At 49.8% G+C, this 18741-nt stretch overlaps 1 protein-coding gene across 49 annotated transcripts in view; it reads left to right on the top strand.

Annotated features, from left to right (window-relative positions):
* KCNMA1 (potassium calcium-activated channel subfamily M alpha 1) overlaps positions 1–18741 on the top strand; it is a 760956-nt gene that overhangs the window by 15187 nt on the left and 727028 nt on the right.

Raw genomic sequence — 18741 nt, 5'->3', positions numbered from 1 at the left:
GTGAGGTCCCTTGGATGGGTTCAAAGACCTCTCTGCTTTAGAAATGGACCTTAAGTCTTATCTAGTCCTTTTATTCTAAGTCTTAGTTTTCCTTGCCAGAAAATGGGTTAATCAACTTTATCTGGTAGGCAGGTGTGCTTTGTGCAGTTGTGCAGGTTGTTCACTGCATCACTGTAGGGCTGCAGTGAGAGTCACATCAAATCATATGTAATTGTACTTTATGAACTAGGGGACATGTACCATTTCTTGTGCTGGGGGTTATATGGAGAATACATATCAGGACATTTTTCTGAGTATTGGTCTTCAAGTTTTGGATAAAAACACTTGTTTTAACACTAAAACATACATGAAAGATATTAGAAATAGGATACAGAATTCAAGCATATTTTTAAAAACATGAGGGGTGTTTTGGGGGGGCACTCACATGAAGAAGAGCCGAGAGGTGTGAAAAAGTTTGACACCCACCAGGGAAGGCTTATCGTTAAGCTCTGGACTTGAGCATCTTGATGTGGGATGATGCCTTATTCTTCCCACATGCTATTTGCTCATATCTCAGACTCTGAAACTGTGTTATTAAAAGAATGGAAATTCTATGAAAAGCAAATAAATATCTTTGAATTCCCTGGTTTGCTATAAATAACGTTCATTTCCAATGTTGGCGGGACAGAGAATTTAATCTGCACACTCAGAAGGAGGTAGTGGTAACTTCTTCAATGGTTATGAATCTTCTCCTTACCTTAGAAGGATTGATTCCTTGCCCCCCTCCACCTCCATGGCCTGGAAATACGTTATTGTATCATGTTATGGATTGCTTTCTAGACCATTGGGCATTGCGGCCTTGTTCCTGCCAAACCCGACACACAGAATATTTGTAAATAGAGACGAATCTTTATTAGTGTGGCTGTTCTTTCTCCAGGAACATAGGCTTGTATAAGACATCATTTCCTCCCTGGTAATGCTGGTAGCCATATTGCATGATTTCCAGGGGTACCATTCACATCACAGTCATGAAGGATGCCCCTGGAATTGTGCAGTGCACAGCCCACATGTCCATACATGTGACTTTTCTAGGCATCTGGCTCGGTTGTAATATACTCACATGAGAAATTATAAATATAGTGGAAGACCCATTGTTCTCAATGGCCAGTCAAGTAAGAGACACATCAAGGACCTGCGATTCAGAAGAGGTGGAGAACGCAGAATTGGTCAGACTAGGGGTGCCCAGAGAGCACCCACTGTGGATGTAGGGGTTTGAAAATGGACCCAGGGTGGCCATCCCTAGGCCCAGTCCCCAGGGCAGTCTGTTTCTGTGACTTCTGGCCACTGTGACACAGGAAGCCTCCCAGGCCCCATGCTTCTTTTTAGCATGAGCCTTTGGGAAAGGTGAAAGCTCAGGTGCCAGTCTGTATGTGTCACTGAGGCCCTTGGTGGCTGAGGGCCCCCTGGAACTTGGAAGAGTCCTCCATTGTTAGCTGTGCTATTTTTAGGTCCCTCCCAGGGTCCCTGCTGTCTCCAGGTGTTTTTCAGCAGAGCATCCTATGACTGTAGGGAACATGGGCGCCTGTTAGGCCGCAGCCGTCCCACTCCCAGGCCTGGCTGTCCGGCTGGGTCTCGAGGCTGGCAGACTGCTATGAGGGTGGTTGCATAACTGGCCTTTCTGCTGGTCGTGGTGCCTGCTGGTTCTGGGTGAGGAGCTTGAGCCAGAGTAAACAGGTCCACAGTCCACTGTTCCTCCCCGAGCCCTGGCGTGCTGGACAGGCTCATGGGCCTGGTGACAAGCTGGCACAGGCAGGAGCTGATTTTGCTCTAGAGTTGCCTGACCGTGGCTGCAGAGTGCTCAGGCCTGAGCAGCATGCCTCTACTGGGAGACCTGGAAATGTCTGGGCCTGGTCCTCGGCTGGTCCAGATGTGATAGAAGGCTGGGCAGTGACCTCAGGGATGGCCTGCTTCTTACTTTACAACCTCCTTCCCCACTCTGCCCCCTGCATCCTTTAAGGTCACCTTCCTGGGAAGCTTTCTCTGCTCACCTAAGTCAGGTCTCGTTCTCTCCTCTGATGCCCCCACCCTGTCCTCTCCATGCTGGGTGAGCATCACTTATCCAATGCTGCTTGTGGGAGGGGCATCATTTATCCAATGCTCCTTGTGGGCAGGGCTGGTGCTTTTCCTTTTTTGAGCCCTTGTGCCTCCTCTAGGTGGTCCCGGGCAGTGGGCAGTGGATATTGGCTGATTAGTAACAGTGTGGCAGCTTGTCTTAGAGAGGTCCCCCAGTGAACCATGGGTCCTGGCATTGCTGCTCTTGGGTAGTGCCCTCCTTCTGAATCAGAACTGGCTCCTGGTTACTTGCTTGTAACCATTAGAATGTGGGGACAATGACCCGGCCACTTCCAAGACTAGGTCAGAAGAACACTTGCAGCTTCCCTCTCGGCCTCTGGGAGCACTGGCTTGGGAGAAGCCAGTCACCATGTACAGAAGTCTGATTGCCCTGAGAGCATGTGCTGTGGGAAGTCCGGGTCACATGGCAAGGCCTGAAGGGTGAGTTGCCACTTTGGGAAGAGCGAGACGGATTCTGCAAGGAGCACCAAAGCCTGGACATGGTGGGAAGAATCCATGCTGGAGGTGGCTCGCCCAGCCCCTGCTGATATGAATCAGAGATGAACCAGCTTGCTTGTCCCTCCCTGAATTCCTGACTTAACATTCTGAACAAAATAAAATGATCGTTTAAGCCACTGGATCTTGAGGTGATTTGTTATGCAGCAATGGAGACTTGAACAAATAACTGCTCATAAAGGCTGGTCCTTCCACAAGATCTGGCTCTGACCCCCTCTCTGGGTCCCTTTTAGACTTTCTTCCAGGCTTTCTGCACCCATCCATGTAGGACTTTCTTCACGACATTAAACTTTCTTCCGTATTTATATCTCTGGGCCTTCCCAGATGCCATCCACTCTACCTGCAATTCTTTTTCCTTGTCCCCCCTCTTCTGTTCACTTAGCTGACTCCTGTTTATCTGGTGATGTTCTGGTAAGTGTTTAATCTCTCGGAGAGAAGCCCCTAGTTGTAGCATTTGTAAATTCCTGTGGTGTAAATACTCCCTCCATGGCTGATGTCAGGATACCACCAGGATGTCACAAAACACAGCAGGTGATGTCCACATTATGTGGAAAGTGAAGCTCAGAGAGGTTTACTTTCCTTGGTAAATCACAGACAGGTATGGATTCTGGTCTACTTGGCTTCAAAGTATACCATGCTCTTCCCACTGCCCTCCACTGATTTTGTGGAGAACCTGGAGCCCACTGAAAGCACAGGTGACACTGCGGGACTGTCCTGTTTTTTGTAGACTGGTGGTCCTTCCATTGCTTCATTTGAGTAGCTACTGGCTCTTCCTCATGCTTTCCACGTAACCAGTCACAGCTGCTTATTTCTCTTTTGGACCGTGTTATGGTAACTAGATCTGTGGGGCATGCAGTGGTCGTGGAAGCAGTGAGCTAGGAGGGGCTTGTGAGTCTCTTGAGTATTGAGTGTGTGTATTCTTCAGGCTAGCTCAGCTGCTGTAACAAGCAATTCCAGCATGCCAAGGACCAATACAGAAGTTTATGTGTTGCTCATGTAAAATAATGTTAGTGCTGTGTGTAGGGTAGGGGGTGGGATGGGCACTTGCTTCATGCAGTCATTCAGGGTTGGCTCCTTACACCTGTGGACCTGCCATTTCCAGGGGGCCCTGAAGGTCTGGGCTGAATCCTCTGCATCCATCTGACAGATGCAGAATGAGAAGTAACGATCACGGGGTGTGGTTTTGTGAAAGTAGTCCTGGAAATCACTTTTGCCTGCACAGCCCGTTGGCCAGAACTGTCACATGGTACCTTAACTGCAAAGCACTGGGAGATGTGATAGTGTACCCAGGAGAGGTAGGAAGTAGATGTGGAGAACACTCAGATGGCAGGAGGGTCTGCAGAGTGCCGCACTGGTGGGGAACTGGGGTGAAGGTCTTTGCCATCCATACATAGCTGGTCCTGCCATACTTAGTGATGACCATGATCCAGTAATAACACTGGATGTTCACACTGAATATTAATATTCAGTGTTCAGATCGAACATTCAGGATGTCATAATATTAACATGGGGTGCTACGAGGCATCACCCATGCTATTAAGCACTCTGCATGCTTTATCTCACTTAATCCTCTCGAAAAGCCTACTTGTAGGTATTATTAGCATTATCCTCATTGTATAGCTGAGCAAACGCACACTGTGGCCTGCGGTGGATATAGCTGGATATAGCATTTGCCCAACAGGCGTCACTTAGTAAGTGGCAGAACTCATTCAAACTCAGAGTTTCTGGCTTCAGAGTGTTAAAGCTTAGCCACTTCTGCTGCTCTGGGGTTCCCTCAGCTTTCCCCATTCTTGTCCCTGCCTTCTACTTGTTAAGTCATTCCGCTTCTTCCACACCTTCGGGAACAATAGGACCAAGGGGCTGAACTGCCTCCTCCCTTTGCATTCCAAAGAGAACAAATAGAAAAGCATCTTGGCTGTCATCAGATGATGTTGCCTCTCCTCCGTGGTAAGGGGTGGTGAATTGAGGGCGGGGTTGCCTGCATTCCTCCCCATAGTGCTAAACCATCATCTTCCCCTTGCTGTCTCCCCGCTTAAAGGATTACCTTGAGTGGCTCTTTGCCTGCACCTTTAAAAGCAGAAGGGGGATGGATGGCAGAGGCTGATTCCCAGGTCCCTTGCCTTCCCCCCTCTTCCACTCCCTGTGCTGAAGTGCTTTGCCCTTGGAAATGTTACTTCCTTTTAGCCCATTCCATCCAGTTCAGATGTCATGTTTTAGCAGAGTGAGTTCAAGAGTTCACTGTTGAGACAACAAGGGATAGAACATGAGTAATTATGTGAGTGATGTGGCTGTTCTTTTGAAACCCAGTGGAGCAGAACGTGCGTGTCCAAATGAGCATCTCCCATTCCAGCGAGTGTGGTGTGGTTAGCAAGAGCGTGCCCTCTGGAGCCAGACCTCATGGGCTCAAGTATGTTCTCCACTTGCTGACTTTTAGATCTTTGATAAATCGCTTAAACTCTCAGTGCCTCAGTTACTTACCTGGAAAGTGGGACTAGTAGTAAGAGTCACTTCATGGAGTTGTTGGGAGGGAGTCACATGTGTTAATGACTTAGAGTAGCATTAGTACATCACAGATGGTGTGTAATTTAGAATGGATAAGCAACGAGGTCCTGCTGTATAGCACAGGGCACTGTATCTGGTCACTTGTGATAGAATATGATAGGAGATAATATGAGAAAAAGAATGCATATATTTGTATGAATGGGTCACTGTGCTGTACAACAGAAATTGACATGCATTGTAAATCAACTGAAATAAAAAAATGCAAAAACCTTTTAAAATATTCATTCAATAAATAAATGTAATCTTGATGATTAAAAAAAAATAGGTGCTATGTAAGTGTTCGTTATTATGGTTATTTCACTTTGGTTGCCTTTGGGAGACTGAATCTTCCTAATAACATGGACCATGACAGTCCCCTCCTAGGTGGTCACTCTGTCCCCCTGCTTGGCTGTTATCTTCTTGGAGTCTGAGACCATTTGCTGTCCATCTTTGCACCTGTAGTGCTTGGGGCTGCAGATCGTGTGCAGAAGTTGCCTGAAATATCATTACCATGTTGAGGGCTCCAAGAGGACCAGGACCTTTTTATGTTTATCTCTGTTTTCTTAGCAATCTACAACAGTGTCCAGCCTCACAGAATTCTTCTCAAATAAATGCAGGATGAAAGAATCAATGGTTTCATCCTTACCTGGAAAATGAAGGTTTTTCTTTGGGGATGGCCTTGTGATAGCATCAGTGCATTCTCTTGAATGTTGCTGGGGTGGCATCTCTCAGCATGTGAAAGTCAGTGTGATTTTAAACAAATGTCCGAGGGAGTTTGCAGGCAAGTATAATGAAAAGAGAGGAAGCCACAGTGGGTAAGGTATTTCTGGTCCCCCAATTGTATAATTATGATGACACATAAGAATCTGAAAGTTCTGGATGGCGGGCAGATTACCTCTGTAGGTGATTTCCAAAGAAAAGTTCTTGAAATGCTTTGAGTTTTGGCAGTGTTGGAGCAAATGTGTCATTTCCCCCTCCCCATCCCCACCGCAGAGGGGCAGCAGTTTTGAATGTTTACCTAGGTCTCTTAAATTCAGGATTGTGAACTTTGTAGCCTAGCCTTGGTCTTGGACAAAGGTAGGCTGGAAGCACTACCTAGTATTAGCTCGGTAGCTGTGGACAAGTCATTGAACCTCGGCAAGCTCACTTTCTTCATTGGGTAAATGCAAATACTGAAAATACCTGCCACATAGCATTTTTTTTTCCTTCCCATTTTTGACCACATCCGTGGGATGCAGAAATTTCCCAGTCAGGGATTGAACCCTTGTGAGAGCAGTGACCTGAGCTGCAGCAGTGACAATGCCAGATCCTTAATCGCTAGGGCTCCAGGGAACTCCCACATGGGATTTTTGTGCAGGTTAAATGAGACGATCACCTTGAGCGCTTCGCACCTCTTAGGTGCTTAATGGATGGCTCCTGTTATGATGAGGCTGAGTGTTATTTTGACCCCTCTCCTCCATCAATAGCTGTGGGTGAGGATGCAGCTGAGAGGAGGAGAAGAGGCCACTTAAGAGAGCGTGGTAGCCAGGGGCCAGTGTTGAGTACCGAATGAGGTTTGGATGCGACAGTTCCAAGGGTCCCCAGTGTTTTTGTAAGAATTTTGACGTTGCTTCTGTGTGTTCTGTCCTGCACCTCCTCCCCCGCCCCCCCCCAAAACCTCAGGCAGATGGAGACAACAGCAGAGCAGATAAAAGGGATGGGCAGTCTGGTGGACCCATCTGTCTTCTGTCCTGGGCAGCCTTCCCATCCTGTGAACACCCACAGGGACCTGGTGAGCTCTGAATGGACCAGGGGACCTTCTGAGCTGTAGGGCCAAGAAGATGGCCCTTCTCGAGCCTTAGCTTTTCCACCTGGGTCACTTCTCATTGGAGTTTCCCCCATGTAGGAGCTCTTGCTACTCTGATACACAGAGATGGGCCAGGTCCCTGTTTAAAGGTTTACATGATATCTAGTATTTGTCCCCAGACTTTTTCCTCCACTGGGGATTATGTGTTCTGAGGCACCAAAAACATCTTTCTGTACATGGAGTGCTCCAGGAAGACTTCCGGATTGTCATTCTCTACCCCACCCCTCTTCTTATCTTAAGTTTATTCTGCCACAATCACTCAGTTACGCAAACATTTTGCTTTTTGGCAACTTGTCCCACATGGGGCTGGGCTATCGGGAGGGCCCAAGGGCATCGATTATAGTGGTGCTTCCTGGGGGGACCCCGCAGCTGATTTGGGGCTGAGAGAGGGACGGTCACGGTGCTCTTTCCTCCACTTGTGTGTGGAGGTGGGAAGGGTGTGGGGCTTGGGCACCAGGACCTCAGCTCAGCATTTGCCTTCTCCACTGATGGGCTGTGTGGTCCTTTTGTTGTTGTCGTTGTTGTCTTTTTAGGGCTGCACTCACAGCATATGGAGGTTCCCAGGCTAGGGGTCCAATCGGAGCTACAGCCTATGCCAGAGCCACAGCAACACCAGATCTGAGCAGCATCTGTGACCTACACCACAGCTCATGGCAGTGCCTGATCCTTAACCCACTGAGCAAGGCCAGGGATTGAACCTGTGTCCTCATGGATACTAGTCAGATTCGTTTTCGCTGAGCCACAAGGAGAACTCCGGATTTGCGGTCTTGTGTTGCCTTGTAAGATGAAGCCCACAGACAGAGTTCTACCTAGCGCATGAGAAATTGTCAGTAGATAGTGGCCACCATGTTTATTATGGATTCAGGTGGGGTGATGTCATTTAGTATAAGCAGAAGTGTTCAACCCACTGTCGAGTCACCATCCTCCAAGCACTGCAAGAGGTGTGTGGGGGGTGACAGCCCTGGAAAATTCCACATTGTTTCACTTGCACAGCTCTCTGGCTAGATTGTAAGCTCCTAACTCTGGATCCTTGGGGATTTGGCGCATGCCGGGCTGTGGGCTTCATTTACCTGTGTATCCCCAGAACCAAGCGTGCAGCCTGATGCAAAGTGGGCCCTTGGCGAATGAATGAACAGATGGGCATTCAACAAGCTCTTGCTGATGAATTGACTAATAGCCCACACTGGTTACAGCTGTATTTTGGGCACTGAGTCTCTTTCTTGTCTGTGGCTTCTTGAGCACTGAGGGTATTTAATTACCTCTTGAAGCTGAGGTTGACCTTTCAGGACACCTTCACCAGGACGAGACAGATGCCCATCCAGGTCTGGGCGGGGCAGGGTGTGAGTGCCCGGGGGGGCCTGCGGAGGTGGCCTCTCCCCTCTCCACTGGCCTGTGGCTTGGCCCGGGGTCCCGAAGTGTCTCATGCCCAGCTTCCCCAAAAGAAAGGATGTTTTGTGTGCTCTGTATGTCAGTGTCAGAAAGCAGTGTCTCTCCCAGTCTTTGCCTGTGTTTGATAGAGTGACAAATTTGTCATTTTCTCCCCCCTTCTCACTGCCCCCCCATCTCCTTCTTTCATTCCTTGTGTGAAGGGGCCTCTGTCAGGCCAACCACAGCTATGGTGAGAGAAGCCAAGTTCCTCATCACACTTGCTGAACAGAATTACCGCAAATTTGGACAGAGAAGACAATTTTAGCTCATATGCAAACATCCTGTCAGGGAACAGAGGGATGACAGTTTTTGTTGCACACGGAGAGTGAGGGCACAGAGATGAATTGAGGCATCTGTTTAGGCCAGTGAACCTGTAAGTGTGCACTTCGGTTGCTGCATGAGCTGGCTTGCGGCCTCCTCCCCTAAAGAAGGCCCCTTGGAACCCAAACTCAGTTGGCCCAAATGCCTCCGTGGGCCTCTGGATTTACTTGTTACCTCCATTGGGTCTGATTGTATTGTTTTGCATTGTATTATATTTTTTGCCTTTTTGTATTTTCTAGGGCTGCACCTGCGGCATGTGGAGATTCCCAGGCTAGGGGTCTGATTGGAGCTGTAGCCGCTGGCCTACACCACAGCCACAGCCACGCTGGATCTGAGCCGCATCTGTGACCTACATACACCACAGCTCAGGGCAATACTGGATCCTTAACCCACTGAGCGAGGCCAGGGATCGAACCCGAAACCTCAAGGTTCCTAGTCGGATTCATTAACCACTGAGCCACGACGGCAACTCCATGTATTGTATTTTTATTTAATTTAAGTTTTGGCTGCCCTGCGGCATATGGAGTCCAGGGATCAGTTGTAGTTGCGTCCTAAGCTGCAGCTGCAGCAACACCAGATCCTTAACCTTCTGCACTGGGCTGGGGATTGAACCTGCATCTTGGTGCTCCAAGGACACTGCTGATTCTGTTGTGCCACAGTGGGAACTATAGGATCAATTTTAGACAAAAGCAGCAATTGGGGGTCTGATCGGCTCTGAGTTCTTTGAGGAGGCACCGGTCAGTTCCAATCAACCAGAATTTATTGGGCACCTGGGAAGTTTTAAACCCTGTCCTGTGACGGGGAAAGGTTGGGGCAGGGGTGTTGCCATTTCTTGAGCTGGCCGCCTTGCATCTGGTAAAATTCTCACAGTGACCCTGAAGGACAGGTGCTGTTCAGGAGCTGAGACTCAGAGAGGATCAGTCATCACGCTAGGATCCCACAGACATCTCAGGAGGTAGAAGACACAGACCTTGCGAACTTCTAGTCCTACCATGAGGGAGAGAGTTCCAGAGCCTTTGTAATTTATTCCCACAATAAATGATTATTGTATGCCTCTGCCTGGCACAGGGGATTCCGAAATGAATCAGCCCCAGCTCTACCTTCCTGGGACCAAACAGTCTCTAGAGAACTCTTGACTTTTGGTATTTTGTTTGGGGCTGGGAGCTGTGGCAGGAAAGTGTGTCAGGCATGGCGAGGGGTTAGGGCTTCCCAAGATTGTCACATTTGATGCATGCCTCGAAGGATGAGAAGGAGCCTGTCCATCTGCTATTTTTAAAATTAAGGTTTCAGGAGTTCCCTGGTGGCCTAGTGGTTAAGGATCCCGTGTTGTCACTGTGGTGGCTTGGGTCACTCATGAGGTGTGGGTTTGATTCCTGGCCTGGAAACTTTTGCATTCTATATGTGCAGCAAAAAAAAAAAAAAAAAAAAAAAAAATGCGGTCTAAATACACACAGGGCATGCACGCATCTTAAATATCGAGGTGGATGAATTTTCAGGTATATGTGAACCTGTGTAGCTACCAATTCTTAGAGGCAAGAACCCCACATTGTGTTCTGTGTTCAGGCGGCATGATGAATGCCACCATGAATTCCTCTGAGGAATTCAGGGAAATGGAGCTCTTTGATCCTCCACAAATCTGGTTTCCATCATAGGGAAAGGAAGATGAATATTCATGGCTCTTGATCTCTTTTTTGCATCATTTACATTTTGCTTTCTCTGGATTCGAGGTTCCCCACCTGCTCCTGGGTTCTGAAGAAGAATTGTCTCATGCATCACATTCTTACTGCACTGGGAGGAAAAGAGAAGAGAAGAAAAGAAATTAGGGGGAGGAGAAATGGACTGGACTCCTTAGAGAGTTGAGCCAGCTTTGTGCATGTCTTAGGATGTGCTGGGTCTCTGGCCACATACATGGAGTGTGTACATTGTCTTTGGGGTTTGTGAGGGCAAGGCCTGGTGCTGGTCCCTGACGTGCTGTTTCCTCCATATGTTCTTGGATGGGAGTGTTTGCATCTGGCCCTTATGTGGGAGCAGAGGGAGCCAAGAGAAACCAGAAAGCCACCAGCCCTGTCATTTTTTCCTTTCTTTTAGCGTTCACTGCAGAATTGCTTAAATCATGTCAGAGGCAAGTATAGGCTTGACTATTTTGCAGACTTTGATCTCTTCCATCGCATGCCTTGTTCTTCTCTTACCCTCCTCTCCCTGCTCACCTGATCCTGTCTGAGCACGTGGTACGTCACCCCAGGAGTGCTTGTTGCATGCACTGAATTTAGTGTCTTTGGTGAAGTTGTCTTTGGCTTGCCATCACAGGGGCGTGGAATTGGATTATAAGGTAGTAAGCCGATATGTAGTTATAAGCCAGTCATATTCATTTCTAGACATCTGGGTGAACAGAGACCCTGGTGAATAGCATAGGATAAGTTTGGGGGGAAAAAATCACAATAGCTTACACTTTTGAGAACTCATTCTGTACCAAGCCCAGAGTAAAGGCATTTATGTAGCTGAATCAGTTATGATGCCTTCGAATGCTGACTTTAATTGGATTAAATATTTAAGGGACTTCATTGGTTCATATAATTAAAAAGGTGCTGACTTCAGGTGAACTTGAGCCAATGGCTCAATGATGTCTCCGAGGACCCTGTTTCTTTCTGTCTCTCCCATCTATGTTCCTTCCAGGGAGCCTCATCACGAGGCTGCTTTGCCTCTGGGTTCCAAAACGGCTGCCACAGCTCTGGGGGGCACATGCTGTTATGTTTCCATGGGGCAGGAAATAAAACTCTTTTGTTCCAGGGTACTTTACACAGGTCCTGAGGGTGACTCTAATTGGATAGGCTGAGGCTAGGGGGTATGGTCAGAGTCCTCAGAACTTCAAAGATCCCTGAATGGAAAACAGAGTTTGCAAGGACGGGGGAAGATAGACATTTGGAAAGCAGTCAACAAAGTCACCTAGACATCATGGTTAAATTTAATCTTCACAGCCCTCGAGGTTGGCGTAGTTATTACCCTCATTTACAGGTAGCGAAACTGAGGTACAGAGAGGCCAAGTAATTTGCCTGGGTTTATACAGCTTGTGGCTCAAGCCAGGAATTGAGCCTGGACAGTCTGACTCCAAGCCTGCAATTCTAATGACTCCATGGTATTATACAATGAGGCTTTTCTTTTTTTTTTTTTTTTAACTGAGATAAAATTTAGCCTTTTAAAGGGTGCAATTCAGTTGTTCTTAGTATGTTTACAAAGTTGTGCAACCATCACTACCATCTAATTCCAGAACATGTTCATCACTCTGAAAGGAAGCCTCGTACCCATTAGGCAGTCAGTCCCCATTCCGCCTCCTCCCAGCCTCTGGCTCATCTACTTTCTGTCTCTGTGGATGGGCCTAATCTGGACTTTCATAGAAATGGAATCATATAATACGTGGCCTTTTGGGTCTGGCTTCTTTCACTTAACCACTGAGCTGGGGTTGTTTGTTTGTTTTTTAATTTTATTGGAGTATAGTTGACTTAGAATGTTGTGTTAGTTGCAGGTATATAGCAGAGTGAACCAGTGAATGAGTATCTATATCTATATCTGTATCTATATTTGTGTCTCTCCACACACACATGTGTATACACATATGCAGATATATGTATGTCCATTCTTTTTCAGATTCTTTCCTCATATAGGCTATCACAGCGTATGGAATAGATCTCCCTGTGTTATACAGTAGGTCCCTGCTACTTGATATCGGTTTTGTATATCTTAGTGTGTATATGCCAGTCCCAACCTCCCCGTTTATCCCTCCCCGCAACGTTTAGCCAGTGAGCTCTTTTCAACTGGGATCTGTTGGCCTTGACCTCAAGATTCCCCATTCCCCTCCTACTCATCATGAAATGGACAGTGCTGCTGGCCATCTGGGGGGGAAAGAGATTCTATGCTAGTGAGAGAGAGGGGCTCCACCGATGCGTTCTGTATTTACTTTTTTGGGGAGCCACCGCCGGGGTCTGTGAGAACAGGGGTCTCTGTTCCCCAGTGTCTTCCAGATGTACACAGTGTGGGGTCGTTTTGCATTCTCCAGCTCCCCCGTGTACCAGGCACTGTTTGAAGCCCTGGCAGAATGGGAAGGAAAAGGGCTGGGGTGGAGGTAGGGAATGGGGTAGATCATCAACAAGCAATACGTGAGTAATTTCCATTTGCACAGTGGAGAAAATGGATGAGATAGAGGGTGCTTGAGGGGCCCCCCTTGGTGGGTGACCCGAAAAGGCCTTCTGAGGAGGTGACATTGAGCTGAGACCTGCTTGAGGAGAGAGGTGGCTGGGCAGAATGGGGGGCCGACATGCTCCAGGCTGAGGAGCGGCCAGTGTGGGGCCTGAGGCTGGGGACTGGGTGGCGTCCGCTGATGGGAGGTGATGGTGACTGTCACCTTCCTTCTGCTTTTCCCAAGTGGTTCCTCCCTCACCTGGACCTTCTTTCACCTGCATCCTGTGCTCTGAAGGCTTTGACCACTGCCTGAAGGGTGTGATGAGATTCCTCTGTTTGGAGTCTGTCTGGGGCTTTATCTCCTTCTGTGACCTGAAACTCGATTTCCTTGTGTTTCTGATGCAGGCCTGAGGATGCCATTTGGTGTGGCTCTAAAAAGACACAAAGAAAAATTTATTATTTAAGCTCTTTCTCTTTGAATGTGTTGTCAGCCAAATTCCAGGGACCGTTGGGCTCGTCTAGATGACACCCCATGTCACTTGCCCCTGGGAGCTCCGTAGGCGGGTCTTAAGTCTGCTTGGTGGGTGGGTGCCGATGGAGAGGAAGATGAGGTTCCGACCTTCAGCCCATCTGTCTGGTCGAGAGGAAAGACCTCAACATAGCGTAGAATCCACAGCATAGCAGCCCTGGAGTGGCTTGTGCTGGCAGAGATGAGAGAGAAAGCGGTTCTGGGCAGCCGGCACCCAGAATGCACCTACCTCGGGTGGGGGTGGATTCAGGAGTGAACAGACATCCACCATCCCTCAGTCAGGCCCTGATGGAACAGATAATATCCCTGTTGCACACACTCATGTGCACACGCATACACGGATGTCTAGGGTGGGATGAAGGACCGTGGAGTATGGCTGGGGTCCATCCTCATCTGCTGCAGGGCTCCAGGGCTGCTTCTCTGCAGAAGTGAGTCCTAAGAAGAGGGGGTGTTGCCCCAGCTAGGTGGGCAAAGAACATGCAGAGGGAGGGGCGCCTTTGACGTCTCCAAGGTCCCAGTGATGCTTGATGGAGGGAGTGGGCTGGAAGCTGCGAGGATGGGGAGGGCTTAGGGAGGCAGATGGCAGCACATTCCAGGGCCTAGGGACCCAGGAGAGGGGATGGAGGAGCAGTGAGGACAACCAGAAGCTCTAGGAGTGGAATGCAAGGATGGGTCTCTCTTGCTCAACCTCTTGTGGCTAACACGGTGCTGAGCCTGGAGAAGGCGCCTTCACTCAGGTGGACCGAGTGTGTGTGATTAGTTTCCTGTCACTGCTGTGACAAACTACCATCACCGTGAATTATTCTCATGCAGTTCTGAGGATCAGAAGTCTAATTGGTTTCTCTGGGCTGCAATCAAAGCATCTGCAGGGCTGGTTCCTCCTGGAGGCTCCAGGGTGGTGGTGGTAGTGGTGGGTGGTGGCAGCGGCAGTGGTGGGGAGAATCCTTCCTTTGCCTTTTGCAGCTGCCGGCAGCCACCTGTGGTCCTTGTCCTGTGGCCTCAGCTCCCAAGTGCATCACTTCGGTCTCTCTCCACCGTCACAGCTCGCATGCTCTCTACTATAGTCAGCTCGCCCTCTGCCTCCCTCTTATCGGGACCCTTGGGAGCACATTTAGGGATAATCCCGGGTACTCTCCCCATCCCAGCTGCCTTTGCTTTGTCACATGGCAGAGCCCCCTTTGCCATGTAAGAAACTTTGCAGATTCTGGGGATTAGGACGTGGACATGGCGGGGAGGGGGGGTCATGCCAACCACAGCATGATGTAAAGGAACAATGTTTTAAGGGGGAGGGGAGTCTAGGAAGTGCATGCAGCAGGGGAACAGCACCTTGAAGACAGAGGTAAGAGGAGCAGCCCTCCCCTCTGCAGCAGCATGGTCTTTCTCTCCCGTAGCTGCCCCTCCTCTCCCCCTTCTCACTGCTGAGGGAGACCAGGTCGCTTCCTCAACCTTGGAAGCATCCTGCTCACACCCTTTCCTGATATATTCAGCTCCTCCCCTAACCCACAGCTCTTCCCATCATGTTTACCTTTCTAACTGATAAATCCCTGTAAATATTTGCTGAAAGTTTGCCCAAAGATCCTGCCCTGGAGGCATCCCAAGTCCAGGGTCATGTGCGCTGTTAGGTCAGGTGAGTCACACTCCAAGCTGGCCAGGGTGATTTATTAGAGACAAACAGTCATGAGGAGGGAGAAGGGAGCAAGGCCACTGCCATCCGTGCCTGCAGGCGGGGGCGAGCGTCTTTGGGAAAGTCAGCTTTCCCAAAGTTCTCGTAGGGTCTTTGTAGGGTCAAGGTGTCCAAGATGGCACTGGGACCACCAGGATGGCTCTTAGCAAGAGTTGCTTGGCTGAACTTGGTAAATCCAGATGGCTCTGCCTGCTTCAGGAAGGGAAAGCTCCAGGTCACCAAGCGGGGCCCAGTGATGGAGTGGTAGGACCCAGATAGGACTTAGGGAGAAGGGAACTGCCAGTTGCAAACTTGTCTTTCTTTTTTTTTTTTTTTTTTTTTTTTTTTTTTTGTCTTTTTGCTGTTTCTTTGGGCCGCTCCCATGGCATGTGGAGGTTCCCAGGCTAGGGGTCCAATCGGAGCTGTAGCCACTGGCCTACACCACAGCCACAGCAACGCAGAATCCGAGTCGCGTCTGCAACCTACACCACAGCTCTTGGCAACGCCGGATCATTAACCCACTGAGCAAGGGCAGGGACCGAACCAGCAACCTCATGGTTCCTAGTCGGATTCGTTAACCACTGCGCCACGACGGGAACTCCACAAACTTGTCTTTCTTGACGCTAAGGAGCGGAAGCCGTGTCAAGGACCTTTGGGGTCTGGGTGTTTCTCTGGAGGAGGCTCTGGTATCTGACTGTCCTATTCTCTTTCCTGACTGTGGGAGTGGGACATGGGGCAGGCTGGGTGACCCTAAACTTAGAGTCAGCCTGGCTCTTTTTTAAGCAGTTTCAGCTGCAAAGGGATGAAGGCAGAGGGGCTGGGGAGGCCAGGGGGTCTGGCGAAGGGTGGAAGGTGGGTTGTGAGGAGGAGACCCAGGCTGCAACCAGTACAGTGCGGCCAGAAGATGGTTCAAGTGGACACATCTGTGGCTGTGTCCCCAGAGGTGGGGTGGGGTTGCAGGGAGCATGGATTCAGCCCTGACTCTACCACTTACAGCTGCATGACCTCGGACAAGCTGCATACCCATCCGTCTCAGTTCTCTGTAAAATGGGCCTCTCCCTCCTAGTGTGCGCCCCTGCAGTGAGCTAATATGGGTTAAATGAGAGACATTTAAGAAGCACCCTAAGTACAAGCTGTTTTTGTTAACATTGCCACGTATTGGCGGTCCCAGGGCCCTGTGGAGCCTGGCGTGGGATGCGAAAGTGGAGCGGTATAGAGTTCCCATTGTGGCTCAGTGGGTTAAGAACTGGACATGGTGCCAGTGAGGATACGGGTTTGATCCCTGGCCTCCTCAGTGTGGGTTAAGGATCTGTAGGTTGCGGATATAGCTTGGATCCCACATTGCCATGGCAACTTCAACTCTGATTCGACCTCTAGCCTGGGAACTTCCAGATGCTGCAAGTACAGCACCAAAAAGCAAGCAAGCAAGCCAGCAAAGGGTGTGGGAGTTGGTGCCCAGCTCCTTCCCCAGCCATGACAGTGTGGGGGAGCTGCCTGGGGCTCCCTCTCCTGAGACAATGCTGGGGACTCTTCCAGCAAAATCCACATGTTGCCCCAGAAGCCTTATGTGTGCCACTTAGCAGAGGGCTGCCAGGCAGCTGGACCCTGTCACTGGGCCTCTCCAGGGGCATTCAAGGAAGAAGGAAGTGGGCAAAGCCTATTTGGAGACAGACAGGTCTGGCTCGAAGCCCATTGCAGTCTCTTCCTAGATGTGTAACTTCCCAGGGCCTCGGTTTTCCCATCTGGAAAGTAGGAATCCCGCCCAACTTGCTGGGGCGCTTTTAGGCTTAGGAGAGCTGAGGCTGCCATTCATGGAGTTCTTCCCGGCTGTGGCAGGTGCCAGCTCTTTGCTGCGTTTTCTGCTTGACCTTCCAGGAAGGCCTCCGGTGCAGCCCTGGTAGCTAGTGAGCACTCGGCGAAGAGCTTCTCCTTCCAGGTGGCCTCAGAGGACCTTGCAGTCCCATGTCCCCGGGCTGTGGCTGGGTGGGGTCCTGGTGAGGGAACATCCCTCTGCGGCTTCTTTGCTCCAGACGCTGGGGTAGCTGCTGTTAGAACTGCCTGTTTTTTATGGCTCTTCCCTTGTGCTCAGCCTCCAGGCTGTTTTATGGGTCACTGTGTTCTTGGAGCCACACCTTGGATGGGGCCAGGCCTCTGGGATGTTCCAGAGTCTCTATGGGCCACAGTGATACTTGGTGGCCACCCTGAGTGCCTGAGAAAGGAAGGGGCTGGGGAAGGACCAAGGCAGTCAAGCCAGGACCTAGGGTTTCCAGTGACCCTGAGCCCCTCAGAAAAAAGCATTGGGTTTCCAGGTGCCCACCTCTATTGAGAGCTGTCTGTGAATCTTTAGGAAGGGCGTGGCAGCCCACTTTCTTTGCTCCTACATCCAGTAATCTCAAAGGATTGGAAAAGGAGAATTTGATACCTTTTACAAACTAATAAATGCCATGCCTGCCAATTGTTTTTTTGAAGAGGCTAATTTTATTTTCAGTTTCTATTTCTCTGTTCCTCACTGTCTTTGATAAGAAAGGCTGTGTGTGTGTGTGTGTGTGTGTGTGTGTGTGTGTGTGTGTATCCACTAGGTTTTTTACAGGAGGCCGTTTGGAGGAGGTGGTTGAAGGCATGGGCTTAGGGTCAGACAAAAATCTTGGTTTGAATCCTGTCCCCCCACTCAGCTGTTTTGACGGTCACGTGGCCTAAATTAAACTGTGAGTGTTCACTTCCCAGGGGCCAGGGAGAGCCAGCATCCTGCCACGTAGCAGGGCAGCCCTGACAAACACTTCCTTAAGAGACATTGTTAGTGGGTCCCCATAACATCTGGCATTTATGGCACACTTTTATGTGTCAGGTGCTTTTGTAAGGGCTTCAGGTTAACCCTGTGAGGTAGGAAGCATTTTTATCCTCCTTTTGGAGATGAAGAGCTGAGGTTCAGTGACTCGTCCAAGGTCACAGCGCTGGGAAGTGGTAGAGGTGAGACTGGAAGCCAGGCAGTCTGATGCAAGTTTTATGCTCACAGTCAGCAAGCTGTGTTGCTCTGAGGCGGTGCAGAAGATCACAGCTCTGCAGCCCCTGCGGTGGGGGGTCTGTGGAAGGGGCAAGAGGTGGCACTTCCTGCTTTTCGACCGGAGCAGGTGGGTATGATGCTGTCCCAGCTGTTCTCCCCCCACCCACTTTTCTTTTTTCTTTTTTGCCACATCTGTGGCATGCAGAAGTTCCCAGGCCAGGTATCAAACCCTTGCCATAGCAATGACCTGAGCCACTGCAGTGACAATACCAGACCCTTAACCCCCTGAGCCACTAGGGAACTCCCCCACTTTTGACTCCTTCTCCTAAACAGTGGCTTGGACCCCGAAGGTTAGGGATGGGGTGTCCAGTCACTGAATGGCTCTGCATCCCCCATTCCTGCTAATGTAGATGCTTAATTGCCTGCATGTTAGGTTCTCAAGCTCTGGACCACATCCTTGCAGGGGGACACCAGAAGGACAGCTGTCCCGGCCTCATGATCAGTGGTAATGTTTTTCTCAGTCCTGGCCGCCCAGCTGCCTGCCTTGTGCTGTGGAAATCCATGCTGAAGTGGTGGAGAAAGGGAGTCCTGGACGATGGGAGGAAGCCCAGGGGAGGCTGGCCCTGCAGGGA

The sequence above is a fragment of the Sus scrofa genome, chromosome 14 (genome assembly GCF_000003025.6).
Source record: "Sus scrofa isolate TJ Tabasco breed Duroc chromosome 14, Sscrofa11.1, whole genome shotgun sequence".
Classification (NCBI taxonomy): Eukaryota; Metazoa; Chordata; class Mammalia; order Artiodactyla; family Suidae; genus Sus; species Sus scrofa.
Note: the sequence above shows the minus strand (reverse complement) of the source record. Positions and strands in the feature narration are given on the sequence as shown.